At 43.3% G+C, this 20,595-nt stretch overlaps 2 pseudogenes; both read left to right on the forward strand.

Annotated features, from left to right (window-relative positions):
* Positions 1-12,460: 12,460 nt before the first annotated feature.
* Positions 12,461-13,417, forward strand: LOC120361155 (SOSS complex subunit C-like; annotated as a pseudogene).
* Positions 13,418-13,584: 167 nt separating this feature from the next.
* LOC101049466 (histone-lysine N-methyltransferase 2B pseudogene) lies at positions 13,585-19,312 on the forward strand (annotated as a pseudogene).
* The last annotated feature ends 1,283 nt before the right edge of the window (positions 19,313-20,595 follow it).

Below are 20,595 nucleotides of genomic sequence, written 5' to 3' on the forward strand. Positions count from 1 at the left end.
TCAAGGTAGTTATGTTCTAGGAACATGCCTTAAACCCTGAACTAGCGAACACTGAGCTATTTCTCCCAGAGAAAGCGCAGGGTAGGTTCTATGAGCCGCTGGTCACATTTGCATCAGCTGAAACACCACCTGTGTTACACAGGTTGGCTTATCAACATCCTAGTAGAACACGCAGGTCTCATCAGCATTGCGAACCTGCCCTTCCACATAACCCTTTCCCTGCATGGTTCTCAGAGGGTGTTTTTACAGGTATTCCGCAGCCCCCTGGTCTGCAGACCCTGCCTCGACAGCAGGTTTAAACTTTTTCATGTGGTATTACCTTCTGGAACATGCAAGCCAGTCAACACTAGCTGAGAAGGGCTTAACATTTTCCTGACTGTAAGCTTCATTGGCTTTCAGACTCATAAGACTTTTTTGTTTTAATCAGACATTGTCTCACGAATCTACAAATTTAGCTGCTTTTCCATTTTTTCCATAGTTTCGTCACCTACTATAGACACTACTTTAGCACTTTCTGGCGGGACCTCTTGTACAGAGGTGAATTTCCTCTTCCATTGCCTCGATGTACCTGGCTGTTGATTCATTAACACTGAACTTACTGCCAACGGCACTGCCACTCACGCTGAAGGCAGCTCGTCCAGCACAGGTACTGTCTCCACAGGCACATCACAGCCTCCTGCACTCAGAGACAGTAAACAGTACTTCAGCACCGTGCCTGGGTGTGTTTTACACAGCAAAATCACCAACAGAAGCACAAAAATGCAAAAGGACGGCACTATATAGAGTGCAAAATGGACATTTGTTTACGGCATGAGAGCTGGATCAAGAAGGTAGAGCATTGTCCTATGCAGCCTCAGCCGAGATTTTGCACATGGAGTAATTCAAATGTGTCACCTCTCTGTACATGTCTGCAAATGACCACAAAAGCGCTGCAAGTAGTGATTTGGGGTGTTGTTTTGGAAGCCCTTGGGTGGGTCTAGTTAACCAGCTTCCCCACGGGGGACTTTTCCCTTTCCATCTGATTCACGTTAAACATGAGTCTTCAGCACCATCAGATGCTCAGTTATCCTCACAACACTCTTCCAAGAGGGATAGTAGGACAGGCTGGCAGTATGAGCCAGACAGTCAGGGGGTGGATGACCACCTGACCAGGAGGGTCCCCATCTGGAGACCATTCTCAGAGTTTGGAGGATTCTTCCTCCTTTCTCATACCTGCATTCAGTCTGGGTCAGTCACCAGGTATTTCTTTCATATAGTTTAAGCTATTCCTGTAAGTGTCAGATTTGTTGTAAGATTTATGAGCGTTGCATCTGTGCTGAGGTGATCTCGTCCCCTGGAAATCCAGGGCCAGGACTGGAAACGCCTGGGCCAGGCTGCATCACATTGCTATGCGACACATATGTCAGCCCCGCGAGATGTCTGAGTGGGCCTATGGCTATTACTGACCTGATAGGCACAATATGTCTCTTATAGTATCCTACACAGGGTTGCAAAAAGTTTTTAGTGAATAGGTGATTTCAAAAATAAGGAATCCATGAATAACGAGGGTCAACTATATTTGCAAATTGTTTATCTGAAAAGGAATGTATCCAGAGCATTGAAAGAACTCTTACAGAATCAATAAGAAGATAAATAACCCATTTTTTAAATTTAGCAAAAGATTTGAACAGACACGTTACCAAAGATAACGTATTAATGGCAAATAAGATACTCAAAATCAATAAGGAAATGCAAATGAAAACCACAATAAGATAGGACTACATACTCAGTAAAGTGGCTAAAGTTAATTGGACTGACACCACCAAGTATTTCTAAGGCCATGGAACCCCCGGAAGCCTCACACATGCTGGTGGGAATTTAAAATGGTAAATGATGCAGCCATGCTGCAAAACAGTTTGTAATTTCCTACAAAACTAAACATACACCTATTATGTGACTCAAACACTTTTAGGAACTTACCTGAGAGAAATGAACACACATAACCACACAATGACTTGCACATCAACATTCATGGCAGCTTTATTCAAATAGCCAAAATTTGGAAATGAGTGTTCTTCAACTGGCAAGTGGATGAACAAATTGTGTATATTCGTACAATGGAATACTACTCAGCAGTAAAGGCGAAAACCACCGATATACGCAGCAATGTGTGAGGCACGATGAATCTCAGAAGCATCATGCTAAGTGATGGCAGCCAGACACAAAAGATTACATATGCCATGATCTCATTTTATAAAACTGGGCAAAAATCAAAACAAAAATGACATAAATAGATCAGTGATTGCCAGAGCAGAGGGAGTAGGGGAAGAGAATGAGGGCAAAGCAGCCGAAGGAAACTTTCTTTTTTTTTTTTTTTTTTTTTTTTTTTTAATTGAGACTGAGTTTTGCTCTTGTTGCCCAGGCTGGAGTGCAATGGCACGATCTCGGCTCACCGCAACCTCCGCCTCCTGGGTTCAGGCAATTCTCCTGCCTCAGCCTCCTGAGTAACTGGGATTACAGGCACACGCCACCATGCCCAGCTAATTTTTAGTATTTTTAGTAGAGACGGGGTTTCACCATGTTGACCAGGATGGTCTCGATCTGTCGACCTCGTGATCCGCCCGCCTCGGCCTCCCAAAGTGCTGGGATTACAGGCTTGAGCCACCGCGCCCGGCATCCGAAGGAAACTTTCTGAGGTGATGGAAATATTCTATGTGTTGATTATGGTGGTGGCTACCCCACCATGTACATTTGCCAAATAGCACAAATTGTATGGCTTAAAATGTATCAACTAAGATGCTTAAAAACCAAAAAACATTGCTATGAGCAAAAGAAACCAAAATAAATACTAAAGCAAAACAAACAAACAAAAAGACTTAAGCCTATAAAGGTTTATGGATTTATAGGAGGAAAACCAATAGCCACACAATTTTGGAAGCTGGAAGGCAGATGGGCAAATGGTAACTGAGTTAGTAGATCCAAGAAAGCTAGTCTCAAGTCAGCTCCAAGATAAGCTGGAAAACAGCTTGATTCTCATTGCCTATAGGATCCATCTGGCAGATCCAGGCATCGCTTGTAGGGAGAAAGATGGGACCCAAACCAGGAAGATTGGCTCAGTCTATTTGAGAAGCAGTTAGACCCCTAGATGTAGGGTTGCTGGATAACATAGGCTACCCATTTAAATTTGAATTTCAGATAAGGAATGAATAATGTTTTGAATACAAATGTGTCCCAAATATTGCATGAAGCATACTTATATTAAACAATGACATGTTATCTGAAATTTAAATTTAAGTGGGTGCCTGCATTTTGATTTGCTAAGTCTGTTGACCCTGCCTAGATGGTCTCTCCTGCTTTGGCAGAAGTATGGAGATAATAAAACAGTGTTGCACAAACACAGTTGAGTTTGAAGATACTGGATGGAAAACAAGAGGAATGATGGGAAGTTTCTCTAACTAATGTCTAGACCTTCAACAACTTCCCAGAGAACTGAGAGCCAGGCCTATTTTCTCCAGGTAGAAGTCTGGAAGATTCTTCCTTGTCCCCAAGATGATCAGCTCAAGGCAAAAGACCTACAAATGCTGACTTTGGAAGTTCTCCAATGAAATAGTTCTGTTAGGCCACCCTGCAGTGAAGACCACAGTTTACAAACTTCCCATAAGCACAGAATTGTCAATCAGCTTCACAGGTTCCACTCTTACAGAGGAAGATAGCCAGGAGCATCAGATGCATGGGCAGCCAATACGAAAGGCACACACACAGGAAACAAAGACAGTGTAAGGAGAAGAAAGTCTCAGTATTGGAGTTACAAGATAATCGTGAGGGAATTTCCCAGAAAGTAGAGCCAAAAGATAAAGAGATAGAAAATAGGAGATGAAGGATAAGAAAGTGAATTGCCTAATACAGAGGTCAACCTCCAATCACAGAGTCCCAGAAGAGGTGCATGTGAGAAAAATCGATGGGAGGAAATTTTTAACTGACTGCCCAACTAGAAATTCTCTTTCTATGTCTGAAGGAAAGAAAGCAGACTAGGAACAACTGACCATCCTGGCACAGTGATAAGTACACGTGTTAAGAAAATTAGTCTGGGAATAGCGTGTAGGATGGATTTGGAGAGGAAAGGCTTAGCACACTGTGATAATGAGTATTTGCTGAATGAGAAGACAACTGTTAAGCTTGTGGAAATAATGAGGAGGTACAATACAATAACAATGGATACATGTGTGGAGGGATGAAGACCTGCACTGGAGGTTGTAATAACCAAGTGAGTTAGAAGGAATGGGCCACGCACTGAGGTCCTTTTATTACCCGGCAACCGAGAGACAGCTAACGCTCAAATTTGTCTTGGCCCCGAGGAAGAGGCTTCATTTCCCTTTATACCTCGAGTTAGGTAGGGGAGGGGGAGCCTAGCTGAAGCAGAATTTTACAGAAGCAGAACAGGCAAGTTAGCTAGTAACCAGGGGGGAGGAGGATCCAAGGATTGTTGGTTGCTAAGGGTATTTCCAAACAATCACCAAGGGGGGTTCAAAGGGAATTATACACAACAGCAGGTGTGCTTGCCAAACCAGATGTAGTTACATTGGTTATATGGTAGGATAAGCACAGAGTCAGCGTGACATAAGCACAAAGTCAGTGTGGCCCAGTTAAGCACCCAAAGGGCCTGTGGTAGAGATGGGGAAGCTAGGTTGGAGTTTACAGCTAAGATGGAGTTAGTAATGCTGGCCCAGGGGAGGTTATTACGGGGTAACCACAAAAATGAACAGGATTGGAAAAATGCTAGAGGGAATTGAAAAACAAAATGGTACTTCTTGGTGAACACGGAAAGTAAGAAGAAATGGGGTTTGCAGCAGGGGTGGGGGTGCTGCCTTCTCAAAGCAGTGGTGATGAATTCAATCTTGGACGTTTTGAGTTAATTGAGGGGAAAAGAGGTCTGACAGTGATTGAGGCACTCTTCAAATAGTGAACATGTAAAATTGACTAGTAAAGTAGTCACAGAGGAGTGCTGATTATCTCAAAGAAAAGAACATTCTCCAGCTATTTTTAATGCATAAAAATTACCTTTGAGCAAATGTAATGTATCACTATAGATTAGGGCCATATCAGACCAATAAAGGAGAGAACAATTAACTTGAACGGCAAAGCCAGACTTAGTGCCTGTACGCTCAGGTAGGAAAAGCTAAACTACCATTTGTTCCGAACTGACACTGTCAATATATTCAGCTTTACCTGGCTGGTAGGTTATGGTGGTATTAGGGACCATTTCCAAGACAGGAGTCATCCTGGAGAACACACAACATTTCTCAAGCTGTTCTGAGATACTGGTCAGGTTGGTGTGCGGCCACAGACAGAAGGGAGTATGACTCTGCAACACAAGGGGTCTATAAATAAACCCAGAAGGTCAGATTCATTTCTCTGGATCATTGCAGATGATCCCTCAGCCCATCCCAGGGGTAGAGGAGTTCAGAATTTCACATGTGGATGGGCTTCTGCATGTCAGTGTGACTCTGAAGCCACTGGAGGTCTGTTCTTTTTGCCTTGTTGGTGTTTGGTGTTTGCTATGGTCTGAATGTCTGCACTCCCCCACAATTCTAATGTTGAAATCCTAACTCCTAAGATGATGATATACAGAGGATAATCCCCTTCTTTTTCTTTCTTTCTTTTCTCTTTTTTTTTTTTTGGAGATGGAGTCTCACTCTGTTACCCAGGCTGGAGTGCAGTGGCACAATCTCGGCCCACTGCAACCTCTGCCTCCCAGGTTCAAGCAATTCTCCTGCCTCAGCCTCCCAAGTAGCTAGGACTACAGGTGCCCGTCACAACACCTGGCTAATTTTTGTAGTTATTAGTAGAGACAGGGTTTCACCATGTTGCCCAGGGTGGTCTCGAACTCCTGACCTCAGGCAATCCACATGCCTCTGCCTCCCGAAGTGCTAAGATTACAAACGTGAGCCACCACACCCAGCCAATCCCCTTCTTTTGAGAGGTGATTAGATCATGAAGGCAGAGCCTTCATCAATGGGATTAATGCTCTTATAAAATAGACCCAAAGACGCTCATTTGCCCTTCCACCATGCGAAGACACAGCTAGAAGGGTGTCCACTGTTACTATGACTAGATAGATAGGCATGAGCGGGAAAGGAGAGGGCTCTCCTCAGCCACCCATTAGGAATGCCGAGAGATGGTTTGACAGTCAGTTCCTTGCCTCTTTAAAAACAATAATTTGGCAGCACCAGGAGAGGTCATTTCCTGATGGTTCACACCTGTTAACATCAAAATGTTAATTGAATGCAGACCCCAGGGAGAAGCAATTTCCTGGGAATTCACATTAAGACACAAAAATGTCAAAGTATGATGTTCCGAGTTCGTGCCACTGGAAAAAGGAAGAAAGCCTCAGATGGGCATGCGTATAACTCCCTAGACATGCTCCTAATACAGCTTCTAGGAAGAGCAGAGGAGTTGTGGTAATCTGTGTAACACGTTACTGACAATACGTGTATGTTGATTCCAAGGAAATGCTGGGTAAGCATGACTTGGAGTTATTGCTGGGTATCTAAATAAATTCTGTCAGCTCTTCTCATTAAAAGAATCAGTCAATTATATAGATCCCAAACACAGGAAAGCAAACACAACTGTGAGTAATTGCAGGATCTCTCCCAGGAGCTGCAGCAGGAGAAAGCACTCACACTTTACCAGTGCATTTCCAGGAACGTCCAGCAGTTAGTCATGGCCATTACTCATGGCAGTTGTTCCAAGAAAGTGCAAATTATTACTGACCAAGAAGAAAATGGAGAAGGCTACTCAGAATGAACAAAGGCCCAGTTGTAGGTGACACAATAAACACAGTGAGCCTTATCCTCACAACATAGACCATTCCCCAGCCCTGCAGTACTCTGACACTTCAGGAAGCAGAGAGACTGGGGCAGGCCCTAGGGACAAGTTACTGAAAAGCTTCCTGGACAGCTCCCAGTACTGACTCTGCAAAGAGGGAGTAGAGATAAAGGGTAAATGGTTGCAATTACTTGTTAAGTGCTGTGGCTGCACAGTGGCAAATCTGACATACAATAAGCAAAGTTCCCTTCTAGACAAGGTTGCCCATGTTTTGCTTTTTTATCTAGTATTTTAAAATCTGAACTCCAAAGGGAGGAGAGTTGGATGCTTGACCATCACCCTCCATACTACCCTCTTCCGGAAGTGGCAAGAACTTGTTTTTCAGGTTTAGTTGCATCCACTTGGCCAAGAGAAAGCTCCATTCACTCAGTTGAGGAGCTTACAATTTTATTTTTGATTTACAAGAATATCAGGAAGTCTTTTTTTTTTTTTTTTTTGAGATGAAGTCTCACTCTGTCACCGGGCTGGAGTGCAATGGCACCATCTCAGCACATTGCAACCTCTGCCTCCCTGGTTCAAGCAATTCTCCTGCCTCAGCCTCCTGAGTAGCTGGGATTATAGGTATGCACTGCGACGCCCAGCTAGTTTTTAAATTTTTAGTAGATACAGAGTTTCACTATGTTGGCCACAATCGTCTCGATCTCTTGACTTTGCGATCCACCCACCTTGGCCTCCCAAAGTGCTGGGATTACAAGTGTGAGCCACCGCGCCTGGCCCATAAAATATTTTATACAAGACTGTTAATGCAATCAGATGTCACTTTGACAAGTTCGATCTGCTTTTTAATGCCTAGGGTTTGTTAGACAGTCTGTATACCAGCATCTCTTCAGCTGCTCCATTGCAAGTAGTAGATTCTATGCAACGAACGAGTACCCAGGTAGCACCAGGGAAGCAACAGAGAGGTGTTTGTGGTGGAGGACAATGAATTGCTTTTTATTTCCAAGGTCTTTTGTTATTTCTTACTTATGGACAAACAGCTTTTCGACTACATTTGAGGATATTATCATTAAAGCAAGTTTAGCCTAAAGCTGCCTCCTTACATATTTTAAGTTCAGCCTAAAGGTTTCTCTGTACATGGTGAACTATAACCTAAATGGAAGTGTAAACAGACTAAGGTCTACTCTTGTGCCAATCACTGAGTTTTGGCCAATCAAATTTGGCGAACTGTTCAAAGCATGTTCACAGAAACACCGAGCTATAACCCACCCACCTGTTTATGTGCCTCACTTCCATTTTCTATATGTCACTTTTCTTTTTCTGTCCACAAATCTTCTACCCCATGGCTGTGCTGGAGTCTCTGAGCCTACTGTGGCTCAGGAGGCTATCTGATTTGTGAATTATTCTTCACTTGATTAAACTCTTTCAAATTTAATTTGGCTGAAATTTTTGTTTTAACAGATGGCATAAGAAGTGGGATCTGAAGTAGAGCTTCCCGTGACTCCCAGGAACTCTGAGTGACCAAGCAAGGTCCCCCCGGGGCCATGTGGTCCCTTGCTCTCTCAAAGTAACTGGAGATTGCGGCAGGTTCTCTCTTGAATTCTGAAGCTCCATGGATTTGCGTTTTGATCTCTCCAAACGTTTTGAGCAAATTTCTGATCCAAACTGGGTTTGGAAATTGTGGCAGAAACTGGATTAGATCCAGGATAGGATTGGATCCAATAATTGACTGGCTTGGATCCAGATAGGGACCTCTTACCTCTGACGGGTCAGAAAGAATCCAGTAGGTAGTAAGTGGCAAAACTGCAGCATGTTGTAGACTTCGGCTTTTGGAAATTCTCAGGGATTTTTGTGTCCTATCTTCTTTGTTTCACTTTCCTTCCTTCCTTCCCTCCTTCCTTCTTTTCCTCCTTCCCTTCTTCCTTCCTTCCTTCTTCTTTCTCTCTTTCTTTTTTCTTTTTTCCCTTCCTTCTTTCTTTCTCTCTCTCTCTATCTCTCTTTCTTTCTTTTATTTTGAGATGCGCTGTCTCTGTTGCACAGGCTGGAGTGCAGTGGCATAATCTCGGCTCACTGCAGCCTCCACCTCCTGGTTCCAGTGACCCTCCTGCCTTAGCCTCCTGGGTAACTGGGGTTACAGGTACATGCCACCATGCCAGGCTAATGTTTGTATTTATAGTAGAGATGGGGTTTCGCCATGTTAGCCTGGCTGGTCTCCATCCTGGGTGACAGAGTGAGACTCCACCTCAAATAAAAAATAAAATAATAATAATAATTTGAACAACTATTTTTCTTAAAAATTATAAAATAGTTTTTATATACAAATACAAAACAGGTCAAAATTCCTTTCTAGTGTTTTCACTAGATGTTAGAATTACTAAGAGTTAAAAATTACTGCATATGAAATAAACAAGTCTGTATACATGGTGTATACACAAAAGCAAAATATGCATATGAAGAGGAAAGTTATAAAGGCATAAAAATGTGTGTTAAAAATTTTGTCTGGGGCTGGGCATGGTGGCTTATGCCTGGAATCCCAGCAGTTTGAGAGGATGATGCAGGTGGATTACCTGAGGTCGGGAGTTTGGGATCAGCCTGACCAATATGGTGAAACCCCATCTCTACTAAAAATACAAAAATTAGCCAGGCGTGGTGGTGGGCACCTGTAATCCCAGCTACTGGGGAGGCTGAGGCAGGAAAATTGCCTGAACCCCGGAGGCAGAGGTTGCATGCAATAAGCTGAGATTATGCCACTGCACTCCCACCTGGGCAACAGAGCAAGACTCCATCTAAAAAAAAAAAAAAAGTAAAGAAAACAAAAGAAAAAGAAAACATTTTTTTTGTGGTTTAAAGTTACTTAAAGATTTCAGACTGAAGGAGTAAAAACTAGATAAAATATAGAAAGTTGGAAAAAATGTAAAACAAAAGGTTTATAGAAATCTTGTAATTAAAAAATGACAGATTTTATAAATTTATTTTGAGGTTTTATTTCAATTAGTTTTAGTACTGATAATATAGTAATATAAAAGTAAAATTTGGTTTTCTCTTTTGAACAAAAATTTTTTGTAGCATTAAGTCAACAAAATATTTTTGTTCACCTTTTGAGTAAACTACAAAAAGAAAAAAAAAGGTAAAAGGAAAAATGAAGAGACAGATTCTGTTTCATGCTGTCCTAGGTCTTCTGATTGAAAAACGAAGTCTTCTTTATCAAAGAGTGCAGGCTTTTGTTTGTAAAAATCTTTTAATTATCACTGATTAAATGACTATTATTTTACAGTGACCTGTGATCCGATTTTGGTGAAGTATTTAAACCTCTGACATACTTGGCAGGCTTCCCAAAATCAAATTTCAGCTTCAAAATTAAGTTATTTTTTGACCTCTAACTTTGGGATGCTGCAGACGGGCCCTGAGGCGTCGGAAACAGAGCTAAAGAAGATTATTTGACATGTTAAGTTACAGGGAATCATTGCCAAATAAAAAATAATGTTTAAATAAATAAATAAATAAATAAAATAGAAAAGAAATAACAGTTAACCTTCTTCAGATTATCTTTTAATAAATGTTAATAATATATGTTCCAAAACTGTGTAGGACTTCTAAAATTCTAGTAAGTAGAGTACGTGCTGTCAATCATAATTATGGTTATTAAGTTATCGACCACAGAAATAACCAAATTTTCTTGTCAACTGCGTCTTTAACTATGACTATTTAAAGTTATATCTGGCTGGGCGCGATGGTTCACATAGCACTTTGGGAGGCCGAGGCGAGTGAATTACCTGAGGTCAGGAGCTCAAGACCAGCCTGGCCAACGTGGTGAAATTCTGTCTCTACCAAGAATACAAAAATTAGCTGGGGATGGTGGCGAGCACCTGTAATCCCAGCTCCTCAGGAGAATGAAGCAGGAGAATCACTTGAACCTGGAAGGCGGACGTTGCAGTGAGCCGAGTTCATGCCACTGCACTCCAGCCTGGGCGACAAGAGCAAAATTCCATCTCAGTAAATAAATAAATAAATAAATAGTAATTTCCACAGTTAATTGCTTAATTCTGATGCAGTTTCTGAAAACTTCATAAGCATCCAAAATCCTAGCATACAGTGTCTCGAAGAAGATTCCTGTACAGATGAAAAGGACCCCAGAGAAGCACTCTTGAATACAGGTTTCCGATAACTTTAGAATCATATCATATCATAAGAATTTCTGGAACTTAATGAAAAGACTGAGTGGTTTGTAAAACTGCTGACTCAAGCAAAACAAAAATTAATGGAGTACCAAGAAGATGCCTTGTATGATTTTCATGCTAAATCAGCCAATTAGATATATAATTTGAATGAACTCCACGGTTGAAGTCAAATTTCTTATGATAATCCATCAGTTATCAGTGCTATGCACCTAAATTGGAGGAACAATTGCTATTCAAGAGGACATAAATCCAGTGTTAAGCACGAACTCTTGGAGAACCAGGAGGAACCAGGAGGGCCACCTTGTCCTTCCTGAGTCCTTAAAGCTTTTGTTATTAAAAGTTCTGCATTCCGGAAGGGGGAGGAAAAAAAAATAAAAAAAGTTCTGCATTCCATGATGAGTCATGGAAAAGATAAAATGATCCACATTAAATGTGTATATTGGTGTGGTGACCTCTAAATTGCTAAAATAGATTATGACCAACTTTTGTTTTGTCAAACCCATATTCTTGTGAAGACAAGCAACACTTCAGGTACATTCTGCTACCTGATGGGCCATTTGCAGAGGGATTTTATTCAATTGTCATTTTCAATGCATGTTTTCAGTGCATGGTTGTATAAAAGCTTTTCCATGCGAAAGGGTTGATGTTATAACGGTAGGTTATTGGGCCACAGTGTATTTTCACCAGGTAAAGAAAGCATTTCATGGTCCACTGACTGAGGACAATCAACCCCTTCCTAAGCTAGAACCTAAAGACGGAATCTTCTGAGAACATCAGAGACTCACCTTGTCATCCACACTGCAGCAAAACTTTGGGACTTTGGACAATCTCCCAACTCGGAAGGGTTCCTCCATACTTGTAGAACTGTGTACCCATTGGAAACCTTAAGGTAAAGCTAATCAGGGACGTTTCTCCTCAGAAGGCAGCGTCTTTGATGTGGACAGCTTTTTCCCAAGATCATGGATAAGACCTCTACTGTCATGACACTTACCATCTTTCATGATGTTTCAGCTTTTTTCCCTTGCTTATGTCTGAACAATAGAAGTGAAAAGGGAGTGTGCTGTGTGCACTCATGGATATACTTTAATTTGTGAGGGATTCTGTAGCCAGCCTTATGCATGGATAACCTTATGCCTTGATAGATGGAAGATGGAGGCCAATGCAGGTAAGAAATTTGAATGGTACATTTGTTGCCTCATAATCAGTCAGAAAAAGAACATAGGTCCACTCCTCTTAACCTACATCATGAGTTTAATAGAACATTGTAGGCCAGACACAGTGGCTCATTCCTGTAATCCCAGCACTGTGGGAGGCCGGGGCGGGCGGATCACCTGCGGTCAGGAATTCGAGGCCAGCCTGGCCAACATGGTAAAACTCCATCTCTACTAAAAATATAAAAATTAGCCCAGAATCCTTGCGTCCCAGGTGATTGTGAAGTGCTGACCAATTGCCACTGAACGTAATTGAAACAAAATAGGAAAATGGTAGCAAACTCTTCAGCACAAGTTTTTCTTTTTTTCTTTTTTGAGACAGAGTTTTGCTCTTGTTACCCAGGCTGGAGTGCAATGGCACGATCTCGGCTCACCGCAACCTCCGCCTCCTGGGTTCAGGCAATTCTCCTGCCTCAGCCTCCTGAGTAGCTGGGATTACAGGCACGAGCCACCATGCCCAGCTAATTTTTTGTATTTTTAGTAGAGACGGGGTTTCACCATGTTGACCAGGATGGTCTCGATCTCTTGACCTCGTGATCCACCCGCCTCGGCCTCCCAAAGTGCTGGGATTACAGGCTTGAGCCACCGCGCCCGGCCTACAACTTTTTCTTTTTTTGCAGGGAGGGAGAAGGAGTCTTATTCTGTCTCTCAGGCTGGAGTGCGGTGGCATGACCTCGGCTCACTGCAACCTCCACCTCCCGGGTTCAAGCGATTCTACTGCCTCAGCCTTCCAAGTAGCTGGGGCTACAGGTGCATGCCACCACACCCGGCTAATTTTTTTTATTTTTAGTAGAGACAAGGTTTCACCATGTTCGCAAGGATGGTCTCGAACTCCTGACCTCAGGTGATCTGTCCACCTTTGCCTCCCAAAGTGCTGGGATTACAGGCGTGAGCCACCACTCCCGGCCATGGGACAAGTTTTTCAAAAACAAAAATAGAGTTGCAGTGTTGGCACAACTGGACAAAGAAAAACGAAAACTACTTATGCAGAACCAGTCTTCAACAAATCATCCTGGGGCTAGCATTGCACTCTTGAGACCCTCTCTAATTGAGGACTTCCGGGGCCTCTCTAAATAAGGACTTCCGGGGTCACACTGAGCAGCAGCATCTTGCAGCCCAACAGGAGCTTAGCAGGCTCATGCACATTCATCTGGATACTTCGTAACTCAAGACTCTGCATTTGGGAACCTTAGTCTTCCTGTTTTACCTAGTCTTGACCCAGAATGAAGAAAATACTTGTGGTGAAAAAGTAACTTTGTAATATCAAACGCCAAAGCTACTATCATTCAGTGCTAGATGAACTGTGACTTTCAGAATTTTGGTGAACGTTGATATTTTTTGTTGGTTTAAAAGAAAGAAATGTGTAAGTGAAAGCAGAAAGAAGGGTAACCAGGATGATAAGAGCTGTGGAAGCTGTATGGTCCAAGGAATTGATTATGTACCGTGGCTGTAACTTTTTTGCAATGCTGTTTAACTCTCAATCAGACTCTGATTTAGAGATGGTCATGAAATCATTCCCCAACCCCTAGCAAGCTTGCCTGAATATATCATGTCCACAGTAGATTTTCAAGAATCATTTATAGTACTTAACTTTAAAGAAACAAGAGTGCTTTAAAAAAATGAACCAATAGGCTTAAATCAGTTACATTTATAGTTCCTGTTTATAGGATTGGTATCAGTGTACCTTTCGAGTTTATAATCAACATATATCATCCTGAAATATTATTTGTGAGGTCATAACCACTTCCCCTTTTCTCACTTTAAAACAAACCCCCAAAATAAATTACTAACCAGTCTTAACCATCTTTTATAAGCATATGCCCATATAAATGATGTGACTAAATGCAATTAAAAATAATAGGAAAAAAATTAGCTGGGTGTGGTGGCAGGCACCTGTAAAACCAGCTTCTCAGCAGACTGAGGCAGGAGAATAGCTTGAACACGGGAGGCAGAGGTTGCAGTGAGCCGAGATCATACTATTGCACTCCAGGCTGGGTGGCACAGTGAGACTCTGTCTCAAAAATAACACATAAATTAAAAATAATAATAATAATGAGAACATTGCCAAATGATGTAAACACTTCTAGAAGGCATCATATTAGGCCCTTTTTTATGGTTTAGAGTAAATGTTCATGGTTTGGAGTTAATTAGAAATTGATCCCTCATGACAGGCTCTTTAGCAGATTCTACTATAAAGGCTATGGTTACACAACAGACTTGAAATTCTCTTGTGAAAGTTATGCTAGATAATAGAATTGCCCTAGATTACTTACGGACTAAACAAAGCAGTTATCTATAAAACGGCTGGCATTTCTTGTTGCCCATGAAGAAATACATCACATCAGGTAGTATAGTGATTCAGTTGCAGGGGATTAGCGAAGAGACTGCTTAGTTAAAGTGAGAAGACTATCTAGTTCATTCTTTGATCTGTTTGATTTTAGGTGGTTTGGTTTATGGGGATCTTAGTCAAGGAGCATATGCCAAACTCTTGGTATTATCCTCTGGATAGCCATAATAGTAGTCTTCCTGGTGTGCTGAATTCCCTCAAAAGTTGTAAATGTTTGCATAGGGCCATCTCTAGAATGTCAGATAGTCTCTCTCCAGTTGGAGTAACAAGAGCTGAAAGAAATGTGTGACCCTGCGGGAACCCTATCCTATGAATGATGTGCTGAAGCCAGAAATCCAAAATGAGGGTAACTGAGAGGCACTGAGGCTCTAAGTTTTGGTCATTCTCACCTAAGTGAGAACCTGACCCAAAAAGGGGAATTTTTAAACAAAGTTATGGGAGGCCATTGTTTTGGACTAAGCTCATGCACTAGGCCCCAGCACCCTGACCAAACGAAAATAGGGTCGACTGTGCTAAATGCAACATAATCAAACTAGGACCTTAAGGAAACACATAAATCCTAGAATAGACCAGATTTTTTCCCCTCTGTAAACAAGGCATTGCAGCACAGGGAGGTACCCTCGACTCTAACCCTTACAAAAAAAAAAAAAAAAAAAAAAAGTGACCTGAAGTCATCTTTCCCATTTTGCAAAATCCACTGTTAAACTATTTCCGGGTGGGTTTCAAGAGCAAATAAGTACGTTTACGACGGTGATGGTGCCATCGATGACTAAAGTTTTGGTCATCTTCTCCATTTTGACCACATTTTGAGAGGGTGACCAAAAAGGGGGAATTGTTAAGTCAAGTTTCCTAAAGCTGTCCTCTTACATATTTTAAGTTAAGCCTAAAGGTTTCTCTGTACATCACGAACTACGACCTAAAAGGAAGTGTAAACAAACTGTAACCTTCTCTTGCACCGATCACTGAGTGCTGGCCAATCAAAGATGGCCAACTGTTTAAACCATGTTCAAATAAGGCAAAAGCCGAGCTATAACCAATGTGCCTGTTTCTGTACCTCATTTCCATTTTCTATATGCCACTTTCCTTTTTCTGTCCCTAAATCTTCTTCCACCACGTGGCTGCACGGGAGTCTCAGAACCTACTCTTTCTCAGGAGACTGCACAATTCATATATCGTTCTTTGCTCAGTTAAACCGGTAAATTTAATTTGGCTGAAGTTCTTTGAACATTATTACACTTGCCTTTAAGTCTTTTCTTGATTGCTTTTATGAAAGGAAAATAAAAATTTGGGACCCCAATTCACTCTGCCAAAAGAAAAAAATTAAGTTGAAAGCTGGGTCATGGAAGAAGCTACCTTTCCTTTTGCTCCTATGCAGATAGCTACAGATAAAAGGTGAAATATTTCCACAGGTAGCTACTCTGTGTTCACCTTATCTTGTGTAAAAGTGCCAATTTACTGAGTGCGAGACAAATACATAATTGACTGTTCCCCCACCTGCTTCTTTTCTCTCGAAACACGTAGTAATTCAGTAATGTGACCACGCCCTCCTTCGTTCCCCTTCAGCCTACTTTTCCCCTTTAAATACAGAAGCCCTCAAAATCATCCTTGGAGAAAACACAGAGCTCTTTCCAGGAATATCCTTCATCTTGGCAAGATAAACTAAATTTATTAAAACCTGTTTCAGATACATTTTTGTTTACAGTCTATTAACTGTTTCCTTAGGTGTTCATTCTTTTCATTGCATTTATTTCTTCTTACATGTTGTGTTTCCTCAAATATATGATGATTCTCTGTTCTGTCTGTGGTTTCTTTAAAGACTGTTTCTTTTCTGGAGACAGAGTCACACCACTGCAGTCCGGTTGGCTCACCGCAACATCTGCCTCCTGAGTTCAAGCAATTCTTCTGCCTAAGCCTCCTGAGTAGCTGGGACTACAACAGGTGCATGCCACCATGCCCAGCTAATATTTTTTGTATTTTTAGTAGAGATGGGTTTTCACTGTGTTAGCTGGGATGGTCTCGATCTCCTGACCTCGTGATCCGCCCACCTCGGCCTCCCAAAGTGCTGGGATCGCAGTTGTGAGCCACCGTGCCCAGCCAAGACTATTTTTTTAGAGCAGTTTTAGCTTCACAGCAAAACGGAGAGGAAGGTAGAGGAATTTCCCATATACCCCCTTTCCTGACACACCTACAGCCTCCCCCATGATCACCAACCCCCACAGGAGTGGTACATTTGTTAAACTTGGTGAACCTACATTGGCATATCATCATCACCTACAGTCCATTGCTTACCTTAGGATTCACTTTTAAAATGCATTTGGACAAATACATAACGACATGTATCCACCATTACAGCATCATTCAGATTATTATCACTGCCCTAAACTCGTCTGTGCTCCACCTAGTCATCTCTCCCTCCTCACTAATCCCATATTTTTGGAATAATTTGCCTGGATGCAGTTTGTTCGTAGATGCAGCTTGCTAACAATGACCCTGGGGGAGAAAACAATATTATTCTAACGTTATTTGAAAAGCATTTTTTTTTTAAAGTCTTGCTGTCACCCAGGCTGCAGTGCAGTAGCATGATCTCAGCTCACTGCAACCTCCACCTCCCTAGTTCAAGCGATTCTTCTGCCTCAGCTTCCCAAGTAGCTGGGAATACAGGCGCATGATACCCTGCCCAGCTAATATTTGTGTGGTTTTTTTTGTTTGGTTTTTTTTTTTTTTTTTTTTTTTGAGACAGAGTTTGGCTCTTGTTACCCAGGCTGGAGTGCAATGGCACGATCTCGGCTCACCGCAACTTCCGCCTCCTGGGTTCAGGCAATTCTCCTGCCTCAGCCTCCTGAGTAGCTGGGATTACAGGCACGTACCACCATGCCCAGCTATTTTTTTGTGTTTTTAGTAGAGACGGGGTTTCACTACGTTGACCAGGATGGTCTCGATCCCTTGACCTCGTGATCCACCCACCTCGGCCTCCCAAAGTGCTGGGATTATAGGTGTGAGCCACCACGCCCGGCAATATTTGTGTTTTTAATAGAGATGGGGTTTCACCATGTTGGCCAGGCTGGTCTCAAACTTCTGACTTCATGATCCACCCGCTTTGGCCTCCCAAAGTGCTGATATTACAGGTGTGAGACACTGCACCTGGCCAAAAAGCATTTCTTAGTGATGGCAAAACCTTTCGGGTCTGCAGCAACCTTAATTCTTGCCTCCTCAGAAGAAAGAATTTGGCTGAGGGGCATAAGGCAAAGTGAGAGATCGAGGCAAGTTTTAGGGCAGGAGTGAAAGTTTATTTAAAAGCTTTAGAACAGGCCAGGTGCGGTGGCTTGCACCTGTAATCCCAGCACTTTGGGATGCCAAGACGGGTGGATCATCTGAGGTCAGGAGTTCAAGACCATCCTGTCCAGCATGGTGAAACCTCATCTCTACTAAAAATACAAAAATTAGCCAGGTGTGGTGACGCATGCCTGTAGTCCTAGCTACTTGAGAGGCTGAGAGCAAGAATCGCTTGAACCTGGGAGGTGGAGGTTGCAGTGAGCCGAGATCGTGCCACTGCATTCCAGCCTAAGCAACAAGAGTGAAACTCCATCTCAAAAAAAACATAAAATAATTTATTTTATTTTTTTTTTGTGTGTGTGTGCAAATGTTGGGGCTTTGCATTTTCTTGTTAACATTTTCCTTTCACATGGTTTACATCAATTTATAATCTACATAAGTTGAAACAGAATGTAGACAAAAAAATATATCCTTGCCAACTTATTAAAGTCAGATATTAACGAAGGGTCCCATCCCACCTGTGCATCAGCAGGAACTGGTAGCCATCGGCCACTGCCCCTCAAGGACAGGCCGGCCTGGGATTCCTGCGGCCTGACTCCGGCTGGCACAGCCCGCCCCGTGGGGCACAGTGGCTGAGGTTCTGGGTTGCACAGGCCCCGTGTCACAGGAGAACCTGCTGGGGATTTCTGTGGTGCAGTTCAGGCCAGGTCTGGCACCTGACCCTCCCCCCCCCACTCTGGGTAGGATTATAAATTTGAATTTGAACTAATAAACCAGTTGTGTCACAGAATCAAGAGAAACACAGCTGACACGATGGAGTAGGTATGTGCAGGGGACTCCTGGAGATCCAAGTCAATGCGTAGCAGACAACACAAGCTGCGCAGTGACACTGGGAATTGACTCTCCCTTTTCAAACTGTCGGGTGTTAATGTCAAGTTTCCCCAACCCTACCTGGAGGGGTTTCGTCTGGCAAGAGCTTGCCTTCTGCTCAGGTGCAGCTCAGGTCAACCAGACGTGCCACCAGCCTGGAGCTGCCCATGGCCATGCAATTTCGTCACCTTAAGAAGACGTCCAAAGAGTCTGTGGGTGTCTACAGATCAACCATTCACAGGCGAGCCCTGTTCTGTAAGGGCGACATCGACGCGGGAGAGATGATCATTGATTACTCAGGCATCGTCATCCGCTCGGTGCTGACTGACAAGCGGGAGAAGTTCTATGATGGGAAGGGCATCCGGTGCTACATGTTCCGCATGGATGACTTTGACGTCCTGGACGCCACAATGCATGGCCAGGCCGCCCGCTTCATCAACCACTCCTGTGAGCCCAACTGCTTCTCTCGAGTCATCCACGTGGAGGGCCAGAAACACATTGTCATCTTTGCCCTGCGTCGAATCCTGCGTGGTGAGGAGCTCACCTACGACTACAAGTTTCCCATCGAGGATGCCAGCAACAAACTGCCCTGCAACTATGGCGGCAAGCGCTGCCGTCGGTTCCTTAACTGAGGCCGTGGCCGCTCACCATGACCCCTCACACCTCCTGCTGCCGTCGCTGCCATCTTGCCCCTAGCCTGGGGGCTCCCTAGCCCCTCCTAGAGCATCTCACCCTCACCCTCATGTTCAGGGTGGATGTGGGCATGCAGGCGGCAACGGCCCCGCCTCCACCCCTCCAGCCCACCCAGCAATCGCCCCCTTTCTGCCCGGGGGGCCCAGGATGTAGATACTGTGCAAAGATTTCTAAATCCCTTCTTTTCTATGCACTTTTTTATTTAAGAGGTGGGGTCCCAAGTGGGAATCCCCCCACAATAAAGTCTGTCAATGTTTGGAAAAAAAAAAAAAAATTCCTGCTTTAGAGCAGGAATGAAAGGAATTAAAGTACACTTGGAAAAGGGCCTGGTGGGCGACTTGAAGGATCCAGCGTGCAGTCTGACCTTTGACTTAGGGTCTTCTACATTGGCATACTTCGAGGGTTGCATTACTTCTCCCCGGTCCTTTCCTTGGGGTGGGCTGTCCACATGTACGGTGGTCTCCTAGCCCTTGAGGGGCCACATGCACAGTGTGGTCACTGAAGTTGTGCGCATGCTCACTTGGGGTGTTCTTCCTTCACCAGTCAAGTGTTCCTAGAGGAAGGTCATGCACCAGTTAAACGTCACCATTTTGCCTTTTAGCGTGCATGTGTGAGCCCACTCGCCCAACTCCTGAGATCTTATCAGGAACTGCTCATCACCAGTTTCAGATATTTTCTATCTATTGGGAGGCATCCTTTCCCTGGCGCTGGTGGCAAGCAATTATTATTTTAGAGAAACAGTGTAACAACCCCTGACCATCACATGATGGTCCTTCTGACATTCCTGGTGGTGGGGGGCTTCTCCTGCCCTGCTCATGTCTGACTAGCTACTACTGTAACATTTTGATAGATTATACTTAAGAGGTTCATTAGCTACTGAGGCATTTCCCTGCCTCTCCATCTCTAGAACTCACAATGTGGGCTTTATGTTGAGAGCAAGGCCATCATTGTTAGTTGCTCAACCAAAACAGCAACTGGCTAACCTACTCTTAAGTGCAGTTCCCTAAGGAATCCATCACCGCAGTGATTGCCCCTGAGACCTCTTCTCACACCTTTTATTCCCCTGGGACATGCTCCCCACTTTCACAGAAGGTCTCTGCCCACCTGTTTTGGATAAAGTTCCCTCTAGACCCATTACAAATGTGAGCCTGTTTGCTTTCCCTCTTTTAGGAATTTCTTAGTTTCTAGCAAACTGATAGCACTCTTTCTCAATTTCCAGTGC

The sequence above is a fragment of the Saimiri boliviensis genome, chromosome 4, assembly GCF_048565385.1.
Source record: "Saimiri boliviensis isolate mSaiBol1 chromosome 4, mSaiBol1.pri, whole genome shotgun sequence".
NCBI lineage: Eukaryota > Metazoa > Chordata > Mammalia > Primates > Cebidae > Saimiri > Saimiri boliviensis.